The 20,297-nt window shown below is 47.1% G+C and overlaps 2 non-coding genes across 2 annotated transcripts; both read left to right on the plus strand.

Annotated features, from left to right (window-relative positions):
- The first annotated feature begins 5,412 nt into the window (after positions 1-5,412).
- TRNAP-CGG (transfer RNA proline (anticodon CGG)) lies at positions 5,413-5,484 on the plus strand. Its single transcript has one exon. It is a non-coding gene; the product is annotated as a tRNA-Pro (tRNA).
- Positions 5,485-16,554: 11,070 nt separating this feature from the next.
- On the plus strand, positions 16,555-16,626 carry TRNAP-CGG (transfer RNA proline (anticodon CGG)). Its single transcript has one exon. It is a non-coding gene; the product is annotated as a tRNA-Pro (tRNA).
- The last annotated feature ends 3,671 nt before the right edge of the window (positions 16,627-20,297 follow it).

Here is a 20,297-nt window from a genome sequence, read left to right on the forward strand (position 1 = left end):
ATAAAAAAAAGAAGACAAAGTACCATCCCCAACGCTTTCCTTGGCCTCGCTGACTGTTGGCTTATTTCCTTCGTGTATTATAACGAGCACCCTCATTTCCCCTTGATTGATCTGCTTGTAGCTTCCGGGGGTCTCGGTTCTGGCAGTCTTGAAGCCATAGGTAGCGTAAGAGGGTTCTAGCACAGCTTTCGCCCTCGCTCTTGATCACGTTCTACGTGACGCTGGCGGTAACAAAGGACGTCCCACGTCCGCCGCTATGGCTGAGGGTGGCGCTGGTGAACACTCTCAAGGTTCGTATACAGACAACATAAATACCCAAGAAAGTAGCAGGGGGGACAGCGGCCGATGTAGCTCAGTAGCATTCTGGACGGCTGAGACTAAAAATGTTGCTTGCTGGAAACAGCGCATCGGACAGCGGCCGATGTAGCTCAGTAGCGTTCTGGACGGCTGAGCCTGAAAATGTTGCTTGCTGGAAACAGCACATCGGCCGTTGGCCGAGGTCTTTCGACTCCTCAGGACACTACCGAAACGTACAAAGTTGTCCTTCCACTCCTGCCCACCGGTAATGTTGTCCTTAATACCGTTTTCCTGCATGCCGACCTTAAGGGTCGCCCGTACCGAGCACCTGACTTTCGAGACGCACTTGCACAGATTTTGGACCTCCGGGAAATTTTGTGCATTGGTCAGTACCAAATGAGCCACGTGTGGATGGTTACCTGCGAGAGTAGTTTTTCAAAGCAGAAGCTAATTAACAAAGCAGAGTTCCCTGTGAAAGGACTTCGATGCATGGTGTTCGACCCGGATACAAAGAATGTCAAGGTTAAGCTCCTTTGGCTTCCCCGCTATATGGAGCACCGGAGGATTGTGGAAGCTTTCGAGCCTTATGGAACGATTCAATCTGTGGAACGTGAAAAGTGGCGGTGCCCAGGGATGGAGCACATGGAAACGGCGAACCGTGAAATCTCCCTCACGCTCAAGGACGGAGTGTCAGCAAGTACAATTCCTCTCACTCTTAATGTTTATGGGGTGCAGGCATTAGTGCTTATCTCAGGGAGACCTCCACTGTGCCTTCGATGCAGCCGGGTAGGCCATGTACGCGTCAGTGCCGAACGCCTCGATGCACCCAGTGCCGGCGCTTTGGCCATACTGTGGAGAACTGTGTATTAAGTTATGCCGATAGACTGCGTCAAGGCCAGTGGTCACGAGAAGATGACGTGGCGTCCGAACATATCATGGATGTGTCAGAGGTTGTTGATGTAACTGGTGAGTTAGGTCGTGAACCTCAAATTGATGCGGACCAGAAGCCTTCTGCACTTCACACCAACTCAGAAGAATCTGCAGTGACTGGCCATCAAGAACCAGCGTCTCCAGAGCCAAAACCGCCGGACCCGGGCCCACCTGTGAGTGCCACTCAGAGTGCTGCCCTTGCTGCCCAAGAACCACCTTTCATTGAAGGACGTCTGGATATGCCTCCTGTGGAATCAGTAGAGAAGATACTGCCAGTGGATGCTCGCCTATCCTCCTTCGTCATTGATTCTCCTTCGTCGTTGGAAGGTAACAGTGAGCCGTCTGTGGCGCCGATCTCTGGTGCGTCCGGTTCTCTGTCGGCTGTCAGTGTGGCAGCGAGCGATGTGCTCCAATCAGGTTCGTGGGCCGAAGCCTTGAGTGTCTCAGAGGAGGACATGGACAACATAGTGCCTTTGAAGCGTCCCGCAGATGATGAGGTGTGTATCGATGGTGCTGGCCAGAAGGCACACTGTGTAGAGGCCACAGGAAGGGTGACTTTAAAGAGGAGGGCGATGTCTGCCCGAAAGGCCGCCAATTTGCAGGCGGGCCACCCCATTCCAGGGGATGATGTTTAAAAGGACTAGTACCAAAAATGGCTAGAGTCGCAGCATATCAAGTCGCTACCCTTAACGTCAGGGGTATGCGTAATCGTCGGAGACAGCAGAAGTTAAGACATCTGTTAAAGAAATGGAGTGTGTCTGTAGCTGCAATTCAGGAAACGAAGTTGTCCTCCGATGAAGAGACGGAAGCTGCTCTTGAGCCGTTTTTGCCGGAATATAACATTTTTGTTAGCCACGCTAGAGGCTTGTCCGGAGGGTGTATGCTATTCCTGGCCAAAACACTAGAGATGATAGCCATGTCTTATTGCATAGATGGCGAGGGACGACTTATATGCTGTGACCTCACAATCTTAGGTGTGCAGTGGCGAATTATTTGTGTTTACGCCCCTGTAAAACAACGAGACAGAAGGCATTTTTTTTCTTTCATTAGTTAATCATTTGTGCACAGATCGCAAAATTATGTTGTTGGGAGATTTTAATTGTGTTTGTAGGGATGAGGACCGATCAGCATTATGTAAGAGATATGACCCTAGTGCTGCATTACTTAACGATTTGGCTTGTGAATATAACCTTGTGGATGTGGGGCAGGAAAAAGGCGACAGTATTCATTTCACTCATTTTCAGTTCTCCTCTAATGCCCGCCTTGACAGAATTTATGTTTCTGCAGACATGTTAGCAAATTTGTTTGGTTACTGGGTGCGGCCCATCTTCTTCAGTGATCATTGTATGGTGTCTCTTCAGGTAGGGAGGTACAGTCGGTAGATACTTCACCCTCGGTGGGAACTGTGGAAAATGAATAACTGTCTGCTCTCAGATGAAATCTTTAAGCGTGCTGTACCTACTTGTTTGAAAGACATATGGTCACGCCATGATCTGTCAGTTTTTCAAAAATGGGACTTGTTCAAACAGGAAACCAAAAACTTAGCAATTGAAGCCTCTGCAAGAATCGCGTTCCTAAAGAGACACCACCTTCGTGAGCTTGGGCGCACTCTAACTGAGCTACATGAGCTAGAGAGGGTTAGCCCGGGTGCCTATGTTGAAGAAATTAATAACGTAAAGGCAGAGCTTCAACAAATTGCGACGGAAAGATACAAGGGGGCCCTAATAAGATCTAGGACTCGAAGGTTTCTTGACAAGCAACCTTCACGTCGGGCCCTCAGTGATGAGAGAGAGAATGCTCTTACGAAGGAAATATTGGAAATTCAGTATGGTGGTTGCACATATAGTGATGCTCCTAGTATTCTTGCTGCTTTCTATGATTATTATCGAAAGCTGTTCGGCAGTTGTAAAGATCCAAATCAGGGTTTCGATTATAATTCCTTACTTGAGAACTTTCCTCGACTAGACGATGAGAAATGTGCTGTAGTAGAGGGACCCATCACTTTGGAAGAAATTAAATCAGCCATTTCAGACCTTCAGAACCAGAAATCTCCTGGCCCAGATGGTATTACTAGCGAATTTTATAAAACATTTTCGCCTTGCCTAACGCCTGTTTTGATGGAAGTATTCCAAGCATCTTATGATGTGGTTTTCCTGCCCCCACTTTCTATTCAGGCCACACAATATTAATACCCAAAAGCAAAGATACTAGTCGGTTGAAAACTGTTGAAGGATATCGTCCAATTTCCCTCTGTAATGTTGATTACAAAATTTTTGCCAAGGTCCTTTGTTCTCGTTTGCAGCTGGTTATCATGGACTTGATAGGTTCGCATCAGGTATGTGGTATCAGAGGGCGCAGTATTCAAACACACATCCATATTGCACGTTCAGTAATCGAGACAGTATCAGATGAGACAGGCCAAGTAGCTCTGATTCAAATTGACCTGGCGATGGCGTTTGATAAAGTTCGGCACAATTTCTTGTTCGCGCTCTTGGAGAATGCAGACATTGGTGACGTTTTGCTGAAAGGCATAAGGCTGTGCTATATGAACTCGTATACAAGACTAAGTGTTAATCAGGAGCTAACGAAACCAATACCACTGGAATCATCTGTTCGTCAAGGATGTCCACTGTCTCCACTGTTGTTTGGCTTATATCTGGAACCCCTCTGTCTCAGTATAATTAACAGTGCAGCCATCCGTGGTTTCTCTCTGGCTCAATGTGAAGTTAAGATTTTAGCTTACGCGGACGATATCGCCCTCTTTTGTTCTGACAAAAAGAGTGTACTTGAGGCTTTACACTTGACTGAACAGTTCTGCGATGTATCAGGCGCGGCCCTTAATTGAGATAAATCCAAAGGTTTTTGGTTGGGACACTGGGGCACTAGACCAAGCCAGTTTGGAGGCATATGCTGGGACTGTAGTCCTCTTCAGTACCTATTGGTTCCGCTGCACCAAGTTCGTAACAGCGCAGCCTACTGGGATTCACAAATCGTACCTATGCGGCGACAAACGCAGGCTTGGATGGGTAGGGAACTCTCAGTGTTTGCTAGGGCACAGGTCTGTAACATATTTTGTTTGCAAAGCTCGCGTATATCCTTCAGGTCCTGCATTGTGCGAGGAGCAAAGTACAAGTTATACACAGAATATTTGCAACATTTGTGTGGCGCTCTCAATGGGAGCCCATGCGGCGTGACAACTTGTTTCTTCCCTTAGAGTCTGGTGGAGTGGGCCTTGTTCACTTGTTTGTGCATCAACTTGTCTCCCGTTTTTTCTTTTTCAAATCGGCAAACCATCCGTTTCTTGTAACTGTGCTCATTAGGCGCCTTAGTCCACATTTGCCTTACTTATTCGCACCAATTGGGCAGGCTCGTGAGAGGCGTTTTTGGGATTCCTTAAGGAGGTTGCTGACACTTTCAATTTTCTCACTGTGCGTTTCTCTGTAGATTACCTGTATAGCCTCTCGAAAAAGCAGATGACCCAGGCTCTCACTGAGTCTTTGTTCCCTACACCGTTGTATCGGCAGCCTTATCTGGGGTTTTTGGACACCACTGTTCTAAAGCGTGTTAGGCAAATGTGCATTCAGGCAGCTGCAAAAACGTTCTTTTTTAAATTACATACAGCGACGTTGCCTGTCAAGACATTTCTTCACAATAAAGAGACGTTTGTGCCCTGGTCGGTAAATTGTCGTCTCTGTAACGTGCCTGAGACAATTGCTCATTGCTTTATTCTGTGCCGTGATGCTATGTTCTTTTGGGACATACTACAAAGAACTCTTAAAAAGGACATTGAAATTACGCCTTATACAATTAGATTTTTGCCTCCTGACAAAAACTCTGTCGTGCCTTACGATCTATTTGTGTTGATGGGACTGTTCAGCCTTTGGAAAAGCCGCATGATCGACAGGCATGCAGAGCCACCAAGATCGTCGAAATCCGTGTTTCGGGAGCAGTGTGCTTTGGTGAGAAGTGTATATGCTGCACGTGAAGAACCTCCAAACTGGATGCCGTATCTAGACGCATGCGTATGTCTCCCAGACTTTTGATGTTCTGATGATTGTGCATTGTCGGGCTGAGGATATGACGGGCTCGCATTAAGCAGCCCGGTAACTTTAGACATGGACATGTTTAAGTAAGTGGAGTTGTTCCTTTTTACGGAAGTTTTTCCATGCAATAAAGAAAAAAAAAGCCGATGTAGCTCAGTTGGAAGAGCACCGGACGCGGTATTCGGAGGTCGTGGGTTCGAATCCCACATCGGCACGTTTTTTTTCTTCTACTTTGTGTCTAATTATCTTTCCCCTAAACAGATTACATTACTAATTTCTGTGATTATCCAAGTAAACATTAAAAAAAAAGAAGACAAAGTACCATCCCCAATGCTTTCCTTGGCCTCGCTGACTGTTGCCTTATTTCCTTCGTGTATTATAACGAGCACCCTCATTTCCCCTTGATTGATCTGCTTGTAGCTTACGGGGGTCTCGGTTCTGGCAGTCTTAAAGCCATAGGTAGCGTAAGAGGGTTCTAGCACAGCTTTCGCCCTCGCTCTTTATCACGTTCTACGTGACGCTGGCGGTAACAAAGGACGTCCCACGTCCGCCGCTATGGCTGAGGGTGGCGCTGGTGAACACTCTCAAGGTTCGTATACAGACAACATAAATACCCAAGAAAGTAGCAGGGGGGACAGCGGCCGATGTAGCTCAGTAGCATTCTGGACGGCTGAGCCTAAAAATGTTGCTTGCTGGAAACAGCGCATCGGACAGCGGCCGATGTAGCTCAGTAGCGTTCTGGACGGCTGAGCCTGAAAATGTTGCTTGCTGGAAACAGCGCATCGGCCGTTGGCCGTGGTCTTTCGACTCCTCAGGACACTACCGAAACGTACAAAGTTGTCCTTCCACTCCTGCCCACCGGTAATGTTGTCCTTAATACCGTTTTCCTGCATGCCGACCTTAAGGGTCGCCCGTACCGAGCACCTGACTTTCTAGACGCACTTGCACAGATTTTGGACCTCCGGGAAATTTTGTGCATTGGTCAGTACCAAATGAGCCATGTGTGGATGGTTACCTGCGAGAGTAGTTTTTCAAAGCAGAAGCTAATTAACAAAGCAGAGTTCCCTGTGAAAGGACTTCGGTGCATGGTGTTCGACCCGGATATAAAGAATGTCAAGGTTAAGCTCCTTTGGCTTCCCCGCTGTATGGAGCACCGGAGGATTGTGGAAGCTTTCGAGCCTTATGGAACGATTCAATCTGTGGAACGTGAAAAGTGGCGGTGCCCAGGGATGGAGCACATGGAAACGGCGAACCGTGAAATCTCCCTCACGCTCAAGGACGGAGTGTCAGCAAGTACAATTCCTCTCACTCTTAATGTTTATGGGGTGCAGGCATTAGTGCTTATCTCAGGGAGACCTCCACTGTGCCTTCGATGCAGCCGGGTAGGCCATGTACGCGTCAGTGCCGAACGCCTCGATGCACCCAGTGCCGGCGCTTTGGCCATACTGTGGAGAACTGTGTATTAAGTTATGCCGATAGACTGCGTCAAGGCCAGTGGTCACGAGAAGATGACGTGGCGTCCGAACATATCATGGATGTGTCAGAGGTTGTTGATGTAACTGGTGACTTAGGTCGTGAACCTCAAATTGATGCGGACCAGAAGCCTTCTGCACTTCACACCAACTCAGAAGAATCTGCAGTGACTGGCCATCAAGAACTAGCGTCTCCAGAGCCAAAACCGCCGGACCCGGCCCCAGCTGTGAGTGCCACTCAGAGTGCTGCCCTTGCTGCCCAAGAACCACCTTTCATTGAAGGACGTCTGGATATGCCTCCTGTGGAATCAGTGGAGAAGATACTACCAGTGGATGCTCGCCTATCCTCCTTCGTCATTGATTCTCCTTCGTCGTTGGAGGGTAACAGTGAGCCGTCTGTGGCACCGATCTCTGGTGCGTCCGGTTCTCTGTCGGCTGTCAGTGTGGCAGCGAGCGATGTGCTCCAATCAGGTTCGTGGGCCGAAGCCTTGAGTGTCTCAGAGGAGGACATGGACAACACAGTGCCTTTGAAGCGTCCCGCAGATGATGAGGTGTGTATCGATGGTGCTGGCCAGAAGGCACACTGTGTAGAGGCCAAAGCCAGGGTGACTTTAAAGAGGAGGGCGATGTCTGCCCGAAAGGCCGCCAATTTGCAGTCGGGCCACCCCATTCCAGGGGATGATGTTTAAAAGGACTAGTACCAAAAATGGCTAGAGTCGCAGCATATCAAGTCGCTACCCTTAACGTCAGGGGTATGCGTAATCGTCGGAGACAGCAGCAGTTAAGACATCTGTTAAAGAAATGGAGTGTGTCTGTAGCAGCAATTCAGGAAACAAAGTTGTCCTCCGATGAAGAGACGGAAGCTGCTCTTGAGCCGTTTTTGCCGGAATATAACATTATTGTTAGCCACGCTAGAGGCTTGTCCGGAGGGTGTATGCTATTCCTGGCCAAAACACTAGAGATGACAGCCATGTCTTATTGCATAGATGGCGAGGGACGACTTATATGCTGTGACCTCACAATCTCAGGTGTGCAGTGGCGAATTATTTGTGTTTACGCCCCTGTAAAACAACGAGACAGAAGGCATTTTTTTCTTTCATTAGTTAATCATTTGTGCACAGATCGCAAAATTATGTTGTTGGGAGATTTTAATTGTGTTTGTAATGATGAGGACCGATCAGCATTATGTAAGAGATATGACCCTAGTGCTGCATTACTTAACGATTTGGCTTGTGAATATAACCTTGTGGATGTGGGGCAGGAAAAAGGCGACAGTATTCATTTCACTCATTTTCAGTTCTCCTCTAATGCCCGCCTTGACAGAATTTATGTTTCTGCAGACATGTTAGCAAATTTGTTTGGTTACTGGGTGCGGCCCATCTTCTTCAGTGACCACTGTATGGTGTCTCTTCCGGTAGGGAGGTACAGTCGGCAGATACTTCACCCTCGGTGGGAACTGTGGAAAATGAATAACTGTCTGCTCTCAGATGAAATCTTTAAGCGTGCTGTACGTACTTGTTTGAAAGACATATGGTCACGCCATGATCTGTCAGTTTTTCAAAAATGGGACTTGTTCAAACAGGAAACCAAAAACTTAGCAATTGAAGCCTCTGCAAGAATCGCGTTCCTAAAGAGACACCACCTTCGTGAGCTTGGGCGCACTCTAACTGAGCTACATGAGCTAGAGAGGGTTAGCCCGGGTGCCTATGTTGAAGAAATTAATAACGTAAAGGCAGAGCTTCAACAAATTGCGACGGAAAGATACAAGGGGGCCCTAATAAGATCTAGGACTCGAAGGTTTCTTGACGAGCAACCTTCACGTCGGGCCCTCAGTGATGAAAGAGAGAACGCTCTTACGAAGGAAATGTTGGAAATTCAGTATGGTGGTTGCACATATAGTGATGCTCCTAGTATTCTTGCTGCTTTCTATGATTATTATCGAAAGCTGTTCGGCAGTTGTAAAGATCCAAATCAGGGTTTCGATTATAATTCCTTACTTGAGAACTTTCCTCGACTAGACGATGAGAAATGTGCTGTAGTAGAGGGACCCATCACTTTGGAAGAAATTAAATCAGCCATTTCAGACCTTCAGAACCAGAAATCTCCTGGCCCAGATGGTATTACTAGCGAATTTTATAAAACATTTTCGCCTTGCCTAACGCCTGTTTTGATGGAAGTATTCCAAGCATCTTATGATGTGGGTTTCCTGCCCCCCACTTTCTATTCAGGCCACACTATATTAATACCCAAAAGCAAAGATACTAGTCGGTTGAAAACTGTTGAAGGATATCGTCCAATTTCCCTCTGTAATGTTGATTACAAAATTTTTGCCAAGGTCCTTTGTTCTCGTTTGCAGCTGGTTATCATGGACTTGATAGGTTCGCATCAGGTATGTGGTATCAGAGGGCGCAGTATTCAAACACACATCCATATTGCACGTTCAGTAATCGAGACAGTATCAGATGAGACAGGCCAAGTAGCTCTGATTCAAATTGACCTGGCGAAGGCGTTTGATAAAGTTCGGCACAATTTCTTGTTCGCGCTCTTGGAGAATGCAAACATTGGTGACGTTTTGCTCAAAGGCATATGGCTGTGCTATATGAACTCGTATACAAGACTAATTGTTAATCAGGAGCTAACGAAACCAATACCACTGGAATCATCTGTTCGTCAAGGATGTCCACTGTCTCCACTGTTGTTTGGCTTATATCTAGAACCCCTCTGTCTCAGTATAATTAACAGTGCAGCCATCCGTGATTTCTTTCTGGCTCAATGTGAAGTTAAGATTTTAGCTTACGCGGACGATATCGCCCTCTTTTGTTCTGACAAAAAGAGTGTACTTGAGGCTTTACACTTGACTGAACAGTTCTGCGATGTATCAGGCGCGGCCCTTAATTTAGATAAATCCAAAGGTTTTTGGTTGGGACACTGGGGCACTAGACCAAGCCAGTTTGGAGGCACATGCTGGGACTGTAGTCCTCTTCAGTACCTAGGGGTTCCGCTGCACCAAGTTCGTAACAGCGCAGCCTACTGGGATTCACAAATCGTACCTATGCGGCGACAAACGCAGGCTTGGATGGGTAGGGAACTCTCAGTGTTTGCTAGGGCACAGGTCTGTAACATATTTTTGTTTGCAAAGCTTGCGTATATCCTTCAGGTCCTGCATTGTGCGAGGAGCAAAGTACAAGTTATACACAGAATATTTGCAACATTTGTGTGGCGCTCTCAATGGGAGCCCATGCGGCGTGACAACTTGTTTCTTCCCTTAGAGTCTGGTGGAGTGGGCCTTGTTCACTTGTTTGTGCATCAACTTGTCTCCCGTTTTTTCTTTTTCAAATCGGCAAACCATCCGTTTCTTGTAACTGTGCTCATTAGGCGCCTTAGTCCGCATTTGCCTTACTTATTCGCACCAACTGGGCAGGCTCGTGAGAGGCGTTTATGGGGATTCCATAAGGAGGTTGGTGACACTTTCAATTTTCTCACTGTGCGTTTCTCTGTAGATTACTTGTATAGCCTCTCGAGAAAGCAGATGACCCAGGCTCTCACTGAGTCTTTGTTCCCTACACCGTTGTATCGGCAGCCTTATCTGGGGTTTTTGGACAGCACTGTTCTAAAGCGTGTTAGGCAAATGTGCATTCAGGCAGCTGCAAAAACGTTCTTTTTCAAATTACATACAGCGACGTTGCCTGTCAAGACATTTCTTCACAATAAGGAGACATTTGTGCCCTGGTCGGTAAATTGTCGTCTCTGTAACGTGCCTGAGACAATTGATCATTGCTTTATTCTGTGCCGTGATGCTATGTTCTTTTGGGACATACTACAAAGAACTCTTAAAAAGGACATTGAAATTACGCCTTATACAATTAGATTTTTGCCTCCTGACAAAAACTCTGTCGTGCCTTACCATCTATTTGTGTTGATGGGACTGTTCAGCCTTTGGAAAAGCCGCATGATCGACAGGCATGCAGAGCCACCAAGATCGTCGAAATCCGTGTTTCGGGAGCAGTGTGCTTTGCTGAGAAGTGTATATGCTGCACGTGAAGAACCTCCAAACTGGATGCCGTATCTAGACGCATGTGTATGTCTCTCAGACTTTTGATGTTCTGATGATTGTGCATTGTCGGGCTGACGATATGACGGGCTCGCATTAAGCAGCCCGGTAACTTTAGACATGGACATGTTTAAGTAAGTGGAGTTGTTCCTTTTTACGGAAGTTTTTCCATGCAATAAAGAAAAAAAAAGGCCGATGTAGCTCAGTTGGAAGAGAACCGGACGCGGTATTCGGAGGTCGTGGGTTCGGATCCCACATCGGCACGTTTTTTTTCTTCTACTTTGTGTCTAATTATCTTTCCCCTAAACAGATTACATTACTAATTTCTGTGATTATCCAAGTAAACATTAAAAAAAAAAGAAGACAAAGTACCATCCCCAATGCTTTCCTTGGCCTCGCTGACTGTTGGCTTATTTCCTTCGTGTATTATAACGAGCACCCTCATTTCCCCTTGATTGATCTGCTTGTAGCTTACGGGGGTCTCGGTTCTGGCAGTCTTGAAGCCATAGGTAGCGTAACAGGGTTCTAGCACAGCTTTCGCCCTCGCTCTTGATCACGTTCTACGTGACGCTGGCGGTAACAAAGGACGTCCCACGTCCGCCGCTATGGCTGAGGGTGGCGCTGGTGAACACTCTCAAGGTTCGTATACAGACAACATAAATACCCAAGAAAGTAGCAGGGGGGACAGCGGCCGATGTAGCTCAGTAGCATTCTGGACGGCTGAGCCTAAAAATGTTGCTTGCTGGAAACAGCGCATCGGACAGCGGCCGATGTAGCTCAGTAGCGTTCTGGACGGCTGAGCCTGAAAATGTTGTTTGCTGGAAACAGCGCATCGGCCGTTGGCCGAGGTCTTTCGACTCCTCAGGACACTACCGAAACGTACAAAGTTGTCCTTCCACTCCTGCCCACCGGTAATGTTGTCCTTAATACCGTTTTCCTGCATGCCGACCTTAAGGGTCGCCCGTACCGAGCACCTGACTTTCGAGACGCACTTGCACAGATTTTGGACCTCCGGGAAATTTTGTGCATTGGTCAGTACCAAATGAGCCACGTGTGGATGGTTACCTGCGAGAGTAGTTTTTCAAAGCAGAAGCTAATTAACAAAGCAGAGTTCCCTGTGAAAGGACTTCGGTGCATGGTGTTCGACCCGGATACAAAGAATGTCAAGGTTAAGCTCCTTTGGCTTCCCCGCTATATGGAGCACCGGAGGATTGTGGAAGCTTTCGAGCCTTATGGAACGATTCAATCTGTGGAACGTGAAAAGTGGCGGTGCCCAGGGATGGAGCACATGGAAACGGCGAACCGTGAAATCTCCCTCACGCTCAAGGACGGAGTGTCAGCAAGTACAATTCCTCTCACTCTTTATGTTTATGGGGTGCAGGCATTAGTGCTTATCTCAGGGAGACCTCCACTGTGCCTTCGATGCAGCCGGGTAGGCCATGTACGCGTCAGTGCCGAACGCCTCGATGCACCCAGTGCCGGCGCTTTGGCCATACTGTGGAGAACTGTGTATTAAGTTATGCCGATAGACTGCGTCAAGGCCAGTGGTCACGAGAAGATGACGTGGCGTCCGAACATATCATGGATGTGTCAGAGGTTGCTGATGTAACTGGTGAGTTAGGTCGTGAACCTCAAATTGATGGGGACCAGAAGCCTTCTGCACTTCACACCAACTCAGAAGAATCTGCAGTGACTGTCCATCAAGAACCAGCGTCTCCAGAGCCAAAACCGCCGGACCCGGGCCCACCTGTGAGTGCTACTCAGAGTGCTGCCCTTGCTGCCCAAGAACCACCTTTCATTGAAGGACGTCTGGATATGCCTCCTGTGGAATCAGTGGAGAAGATACTGCCAGTGGATACTCGCCTATCCTCCTTCGTCAGTGATTCTCCTTCGTCGTTGGAGGGTAACAGTGAGCCGTCTGTGGCGCCGATCTCTGGTGCGTCCGGTTCTCTGTCGGCTGTCAGTGTGGCAGCGAGCGATGTGCTCCAATAAGGTTCGTGGGCCGAAGCCTTGAGTGTCTCAGAGGAGGACATGGACAACATAGTGCCTTTGAAGCGTCCCGCAGATGATGAGGTGTGTATCGATGGTGCTGGCCAGAAGGCACACTGTGTAGAGGCCACAGGAAGGGTGACTTTAAAGAGGAGGGCGATGTCTGCCCGAAAGGCCGCCAATTTGCAGGCGGGCCACCCCATTCCAGGGGATGATGTTTAAAAGGACTAGTACCAAAAATGGCTAGAGTCGCAGCATATCAAGTCGCTACCCTTAACGTCAGGGGTATGCGTAATCGTCGGAGACAGCAGAAGTTAAGACATCTGTTAAAGAAATGGAGTGTGTCTGTAGCAGCAATTCAGGAAACGAAGTTGTCCTCCGATGAAGAGACGGAAGCTGCTCTTGAGCCGTTTTTGCCGGAATATAACATTTTTGTTAGCCACGCTAGAGGCTTGTCCGGAGGGTGTATGCTATTCCTGGCCAAAACACTAGAGATGATAGCCATGTCTTATTGCATAGATGGCGAGGGACGACTTATATGCTGTGACCTCACAATCTTAGGTGTGCAGTGGCGAATTATTTGTGTTTACGCCCCTGTAAAACAACGAGACAGAAGGCATTTTTTTTCTTTCATTAGTTAATCATTTGTGCACAGATCGCAAAATTATGTTGTTGGGAGATTTTAATTGTGTTTGTAGGGATGAGGACCGATCAGCATTATGTAAGAGATATGACCCTAGTGCTGCATTACTTAACGATTTGGCTTGTGAATATAACCTTGTGGATGTGGGGCAGGAAAAAGGCGACAGTATTCATTTCACTCATTTTCAGTTCTCCTCTAATGCCCGCCTTGACAGAATTTATGTTTCTGCAGACATGTTAGCAAATTTGTTTGGTTACTGGGTGCGGCCCATCTTCTTCAGTGATCATTGTATGGTGTCTCTTCAGGTAGGGAGGTACAGTCGGTAGATACTTCACCCTCGGTGGGAACTGTGGAAAATGAATAACTGTCTGCTCTCAGATGAAATCTTTAAGCGTGCTGTACCTACTTGTTTGAAAGACATATGGTCACGCCATGATCTGTCAGTTTTTCAAAAATGGGACTTGTTCAAACAGGAAACCAAAAACTTAGCAATTGAAGCCTCTGCAAGAATCGCGTTCCTAAAGAGACACCACCTTCGTGAGCTTGGGCGCACTCTAACTGAGCTACATGAGCTAGAGAGGGTTAGCCCGGGTGCCTATGTTGAAGAAATTAATAACGTAAAGGCAGAGCTTCAACAAATTGCGACGGAAAGATACAAGGGGGCCCTAATAAGATCTAGGACTCGAAGGTTTCTTGACAAGCAACCTTCACGTCGGGCCCTCAGTGATGAGAGAGAGAATGCTCTTACGAAGGAAATATTGGAAATTCAGTATGGTGGTTGCACATATAGTGATGCTCCTAGTATTCTTGCTGCTTTCTATGATTATTATCGAAAGCTGTTCGGCAGTTGTAAAGATCCAAATCAGGGTTTCGATTATAATTCCTTACTTGAGAACTTTCCTCGACTAGACGATGAGAAATGTGCTGTAGTAGAGGGACCCATCACTTTGGAAGAAATTAAATCAGCCATTTCAGACCTTCAGAACCAGAAATCTCCTGGCCCAGATGGTATTACTAGCGAATTTTATAAAACATTTTCGCCTTGCCTAACGCCTGTTTTGATGGAAGTATTCCAAGCATCTTATGATGTGGTTTTCCTGCCCCCACTTTCTATTCAGGCCACACAATATTAATACCCAAAAGCAAAGATACTAGTCGGTTGAAAACTGTTGAAGGATATCGTCCAATTTCCCTCTGTAATGTTGATTACAAAATTTTTGCCAAGGTCCTTTGTTCTCGTTTGCAGCTGGTTATCATGGACTTGATAGGTTTGCATCAGGTATGTGGTATCAGAGGGCGCAGTATTCAAACACACATCCATATTGCACGTTCAGTAATCGAGACAGTATCAGATGAGACAGGCCAAGTAGCTCTGATTCAAATTGACGTGGCGATGGCGTTTGATAAAGTTCGGCACAATTTCTTGTTCGCGCTCTTGGAGAATGCAGACATTGGTGACGTTTTGCTGAAAGGCATAAGGCTGTGCTATATGAACTCGTATACAAGACTAATTGTTAATCAGGAGCTAACGAAACCAATACCACTGGAATCATCTGTTCGTCAAGGATGTCCATTGTCTCCACTGTTGTTTGGCTTATATCTGGAACCCCTCTGTCTCAGTATAATTAACAGTGCAGCCATCCGTGGTTTCTCTCTGGCTCAATGTGAAGTTAAGATTTTAGCTTACGCGGACGATATCGCCCTCTTTTGTTCTGACAAAAAGAGTGTACTTGAGGCTTTACACTTGACTGAACAGTTCTGCGATGTATCAGGCGCGGCCCTTAATTGAGATAAATCCAAAGGTTTTTGGTTGGGACACTGGGGCACTAGACCAAGCCAGTTTGGAGGCATATGCTGGGACTGTAGTCCTCTTCAGTACCTATTGGTTCCGCTGCACCAAGTTCGTAACAGCGCAGCCTACTGGGATTCACAAATCGTACCTATGCGGCGACAAACGCAGGCTTGGATGGGTAGGGAACTCTCAGTGTTTGCTAGGGCACAGGTCTGTAACATATTTTGTTTGCAAAGCTCGCGTATATCCTTCAGGTCCTGCATTGTGCGAGGAGCAAAGTACAAGTTATACACAGAATATTTGCAACATTTGTGTGGCGCTCTCAATGGGAGCCCATGCGGCGTGACAACTTGTTTCTTCCCTTAGAGTCTGGTGGAGTGGGCCTTGTTCACTTGTTTGTGCATCAACTTGTCTCCCGTTTTTTCTTTTTCAAATCGGCAAACCATCCGTTTCTTGTAACTGTGCTCATTAGGCGCCTTAGTCCACATTTGCCTTACTTATTCGCACCAATTGGGCAGGCTCGTGAGAGGCGTTTTTGGGATTCCTTAAGGAGGTTGCTGACACTTTCAATTTTCTCACTGTGCGTTTCTCTGTAGATTACCTGTATAGCCTCTCGAAAAAGCAGATGACCCAGGCTCTCACTGAGTCTTTGTTCCCTACACCGTTGTATCGGCAGCCTTATCTGGGGTTTTTGGACACCACTGTTCTAAAGCGTGTTAGGCAAATGTGCATTCAGGCAGCTGCAAAAACGTTCTTTTTTAAATTACATACAGCGACGTTGCCTGTCAAGACATTTCTTCACAATAAAGAGACGTTTGTGCCCTGGTCGGTAAATTGTCGTCTCTGTAACGTGCCTGAGACAATTGCTCATTGCTTTATTCTGTGCCGTGATGCTATGTTCTTTTGGGACATACTACAAAGAACTCTTAAAAAGGACATTGAAATTACGCCTTATACAATTAGATTTTTGCCTCCTGACAAAAACTCTGTCGTGCCTTACGATCTATTTGTGTTGATGGGACTGTTCAGCCTTTGGAAAAGCCGCATGATCGACAGGCATGCAGAGCCACCAAGATCGTCGAAATCCGTGTTTCGGGAGCAGTGTGCTTTGGTGAGAAGTGTATATGCTGCACGTGAAGAACCTCCAAACTGGATGCCGTATCTAGACGCATGCGTATGTCTCCCAGACTTTTGATGTTCTGATGATTGTGCATTGTCGGGCTGAGGATATGACGGGCTCGCATTAAGCAGCCCGGTAACTTTAGACATGGACATGTTTAAGTAAGTGGAGTTGTTCCTTTTTACGGAAGTTTTTCCATGCAATAAAGAAAAAAAAAGCCGATGTAGCTCAGTTGGAAGAGCACCGGACGCGGTATTCGGAGGTCGTGGGTTCGAATCCCACATCGGCACGTTTTTTTTCTTCTACTTTGTGTCTAATTATCTTTCCCCTAAACAGATTACATTACTAATTTCTGTGATTATCCAAGTAAACATTAAAAAAAAAAGAAGACAAAGTACCATCCCCAATGCTTTCCTTGGCCTCGCTGACTGTTGCCTTATTTCCTTCGTGTATTATAACGAGCACCCTCATTTCCCCTTGATTGATCTGCTTGTAGCTTACGGGGGTCTCGGTTCTGGCAGTCTTAAAGCCATAGGTAGCGTAAGAGGGTTCTAGCACAGCTTTCGCCCTCGCTCTTTATCACGTTCTACGTGACGCTGGCGGTAACAAAGGACGTCCCACGTCCGCCGCTATGGCTGAGGGTGGCGCTGGTGAACACTCTCAAGGTTCGTATACAGACAACATAAATACCCAAGAAAGTAGCAGGGGGGACAGCGGCCGATGTAGCTCAGTAGCATTCTGGACGGCTGAGACTAAAAATGTTGCTTGCTGGAAACAGCGCATCGGACAGCGGCCGATGTAGCTCAGTAGCGTTCTGGACGGCTGAGCCTGAAAATGTTGCTTGCTGGAAACAGCGCATCGGCCGTTGGCCGTGGTCTTTCGACTCCTCAGGACACTACCGAAACGTACAAAGTTGTCCTTCCACTCCTGCCCACCGGTAATGTTGTCCTTAATACCGTTTTCCTGCATGCCGACCTTAAGGGTCGCCCGTACCGAGCACCTGACTTTCTAGACGCACTTGCACAGATTTTGGACCTCCGGGAAATTTTGTGCATTGGTCAGTACCAAATGAGCCATGTGTGGATGGTTACCTGCGAGAGTAGTTTTTCAAAGCAGAAGCTAATTAACAAAGCAGAGTTCCCTGTGAAAGGACTTCGGTGCATGGTGTTCGACCCGGATATAAAGAATGTCAAGGTTAAGCTCCTTTGGCTTCCCCGCTGTATGGAGCACCGGAGGATTGTGGAAGCTTTCGAGCCTTATGGAACGATTCAATCTGTGGAACGTGAAAAGTGGCGGTGCCCAGGGATGGAGCACATGGAAACGGCGAACCGTGAAATCTCCCTCACGCTCAAGGACGGAGTGTCAGCAAGTACAATTCCTCTCACTCTTAATGTTTATGGGGTGCAGGCATTAGTGCTTATCTCAGGGAGACCTCCACTGTGCCTTCGATGCAGCCGGGTAGGCCATGTACGCGTCAGTGCCGAACGCCTCGATGCACCCAGTGCCGGCGCTTTGGCCATACTGTGGAGAACTGTGTATTAAGTTATGCCGATAGACTGCGTCAAGGCCAGTGGTCACGAGAAGATGACGTGGCGTCCGAACATATCATGGATGTGTCAGAGGTTGTTGATGTAACTGGTGACTTAGGTCGTGAACCTCAAATTGATGCGGACCAGAAGCCTTCTGCACTTCACACCAACTCAGAAGAATCTGCAGTGACTGGCCATCAAGAACTAGCGTCTCCAGAGCCAAAACCGCCGGACCCGGCCCCAGCTGTGAGTGCCACTAGTGCTGCCCTTGCTGCCCAAGAACCACCTTTCATTGAAGGACGTCTGGATATGCCTCCTGTGGAATCAGTGGAGAAGATACTACCAGTGGATGCTCGCCTATCCTCCTTCGTCATTGATTCTCCTTCGTCGTTGGAGGGTAACAGTGAGCCGTCTGTGGCACCGATCTCTGGTGCGTCCGGTTCTCTGTCGGCTGTCAGTGTGGCAGCGAGCGATGTGCTCCAATCAGGTTCGTGGGCCGAAGCCTTGAGTGTCTCAGAGGAGGACATGGACAACACAGTGCCTTTGAAGCGTCCCGCAGATGATGAGGTGTGTATCGATGGTGCTGGCCAGAAGGCACACTGTGTAGAGGCCAAAGCCAGGGTGACTTTAAAGAGGAGGGCGATGTCTGCCCGAAAGGCCGCCAATTTGCAGTCGGGCCACCCCATTCCAGGGGATGATGTTTAAAAGGACTAGTACCAAAAATGGCTAGAGTCGCAGCATATCAAGTCGCTACCCTTAACGTCAGGGGTATGCGTAATCGTCGGAGACAGCAGCAGTTAAGACATCTGTTAAAGAAATGGAGTGTGTCTGTAGCAGCAATTCAGGAAACAAAGTTGTCCTCCGATGAAGAGACGGAAGCTGCTCTTGAGCCGTTTTTGCCGGAATATAACATTATTGTTAGCCACGCTAGAGGCTTGTCCGGAGGGTGTATGCTATTCCTGGCCAAAACACTAGAGATGACAGCCATGTCTTATTGCATAGATGGCGAGGGACGACTTATATGCTGTGACCTCACAATCTCAGGTGTGCAGTGGCGAATTATTTGTGTTTACGCCCCTGTAAAACAACGAGACAGAAGGCATTTTTTTCTTTCATTAGTTAATCATTTGTGCACAGATCGCAAAATTATGTTGTTGGGAGATTTTAATTGTGTTTGTAATGATGAGGACCGATCAGCATTATGTAAGAGATATGACCCTAGTGCTGCATTACTTAACGATTTGGCTTGTGAATATAACCTTGTGGATGTGGGGCAGGAAAAAGGCGACAGTATTCATTTCACTCATTTTCAGTTCTCCTCTAATGCCCGCCTTGACAGAATTTATGTTTCTGCAGACATGTTAGCAAATTTGTTTGGTTACTGGGTGCGGCCCATCTTCTTCAGTGACCACTGTATGGTGTCTCTTCCGGTAGGGAGGTACAGTCGGCAGATACTTCACCCTCGGTGGGAACTGTGGAAAATGAATAACTGTCTGCTCTCAGATGAAATCTTTAAGCGTGCTGTACGTACTTGTTTGAAAGACATATGGTCACGCCATGATCTGTCAGTTTTTCAAAAATGGGACTTGTTCAAACAGGAAACCAAAAACTTAGCAATTGAAGCCTCTGCAAGAATCGCGTTCCTAAAGAGACACCACCTTCGTGAGCTTGGGCGCACTCTAACTGAGCTACATGAGCTAGAGAGGGTTAGCCCGGGTGCCTATGTTGAAGAAATTAATAACGTAAAGGCAGAGCTTCAACAAATTGCGACGGAAAGATACAAGGGGGCCCTAATAAGATCTAGGACTCGAAGGTTTCTTGACGAGCAACCTTCACGTCGGGCCCTCAGTGATGAAAGAGAGAACGCTCTTACGAAGGAAATGTTGGAAATTCAGTATGGTGGTTGCACATATAGTGATGCTCCTAGTATTCTTGCTGCTTTCTATGATTATTATCGAAAGCTGTTCGGCAGTTGTAAAGATCCAAATCAGGGTTTCGATTATAATTCCTTACTTGAGAACTTTCCTCGACTAGACGATGAGAAATGTGCTGTAGTAGAGGGACCCATCACTTTGGAAGAAATTAAATCAGCCATTTCAGACCTTCAGAACCAGAAATCTCCTGGCCCAGATGGTATTACTAGCGAATTTTATAAAACATTTTCGCCTTGCCTAACGCCTGTTTTGATGGAAGTATTCCAAGCATCTTATGATGTGGGTTTCCTGCCCCCCACTTTCTATTCAGGCCACACTATATTAATACCCAAAAGCAAAGATACTAGTCGGTTGAAAACTGTTGAAGGATATCGTCCAATTTCCCTCTGTAATGTTGATTACAAAATTTTTGCCAAGGTCCTTTGTTCTCGTTTGCAGCTGGTTATCATGGACTTGATAGGTTCGCATCAGGTATGTGGTATCAGAGGGCGCAGTAT

The sequence above is a fragment of the Amblyomma maculatum genome, chromosome 5 (genome assembly GCF_055883805.1).
Source record: "Amblyomma maculatum isolate TAMU_Amacu chromosome 5, ASM5588380v1, whole genome shotgun sequence".
NCBI classification, from domain to species: domain Eukaryota; kingdom Metazoa; phylum Arthropoda; class Arachnida; order Ixodida; family Ixodidae; genus Amblyomma; species Amblyomma maculatum.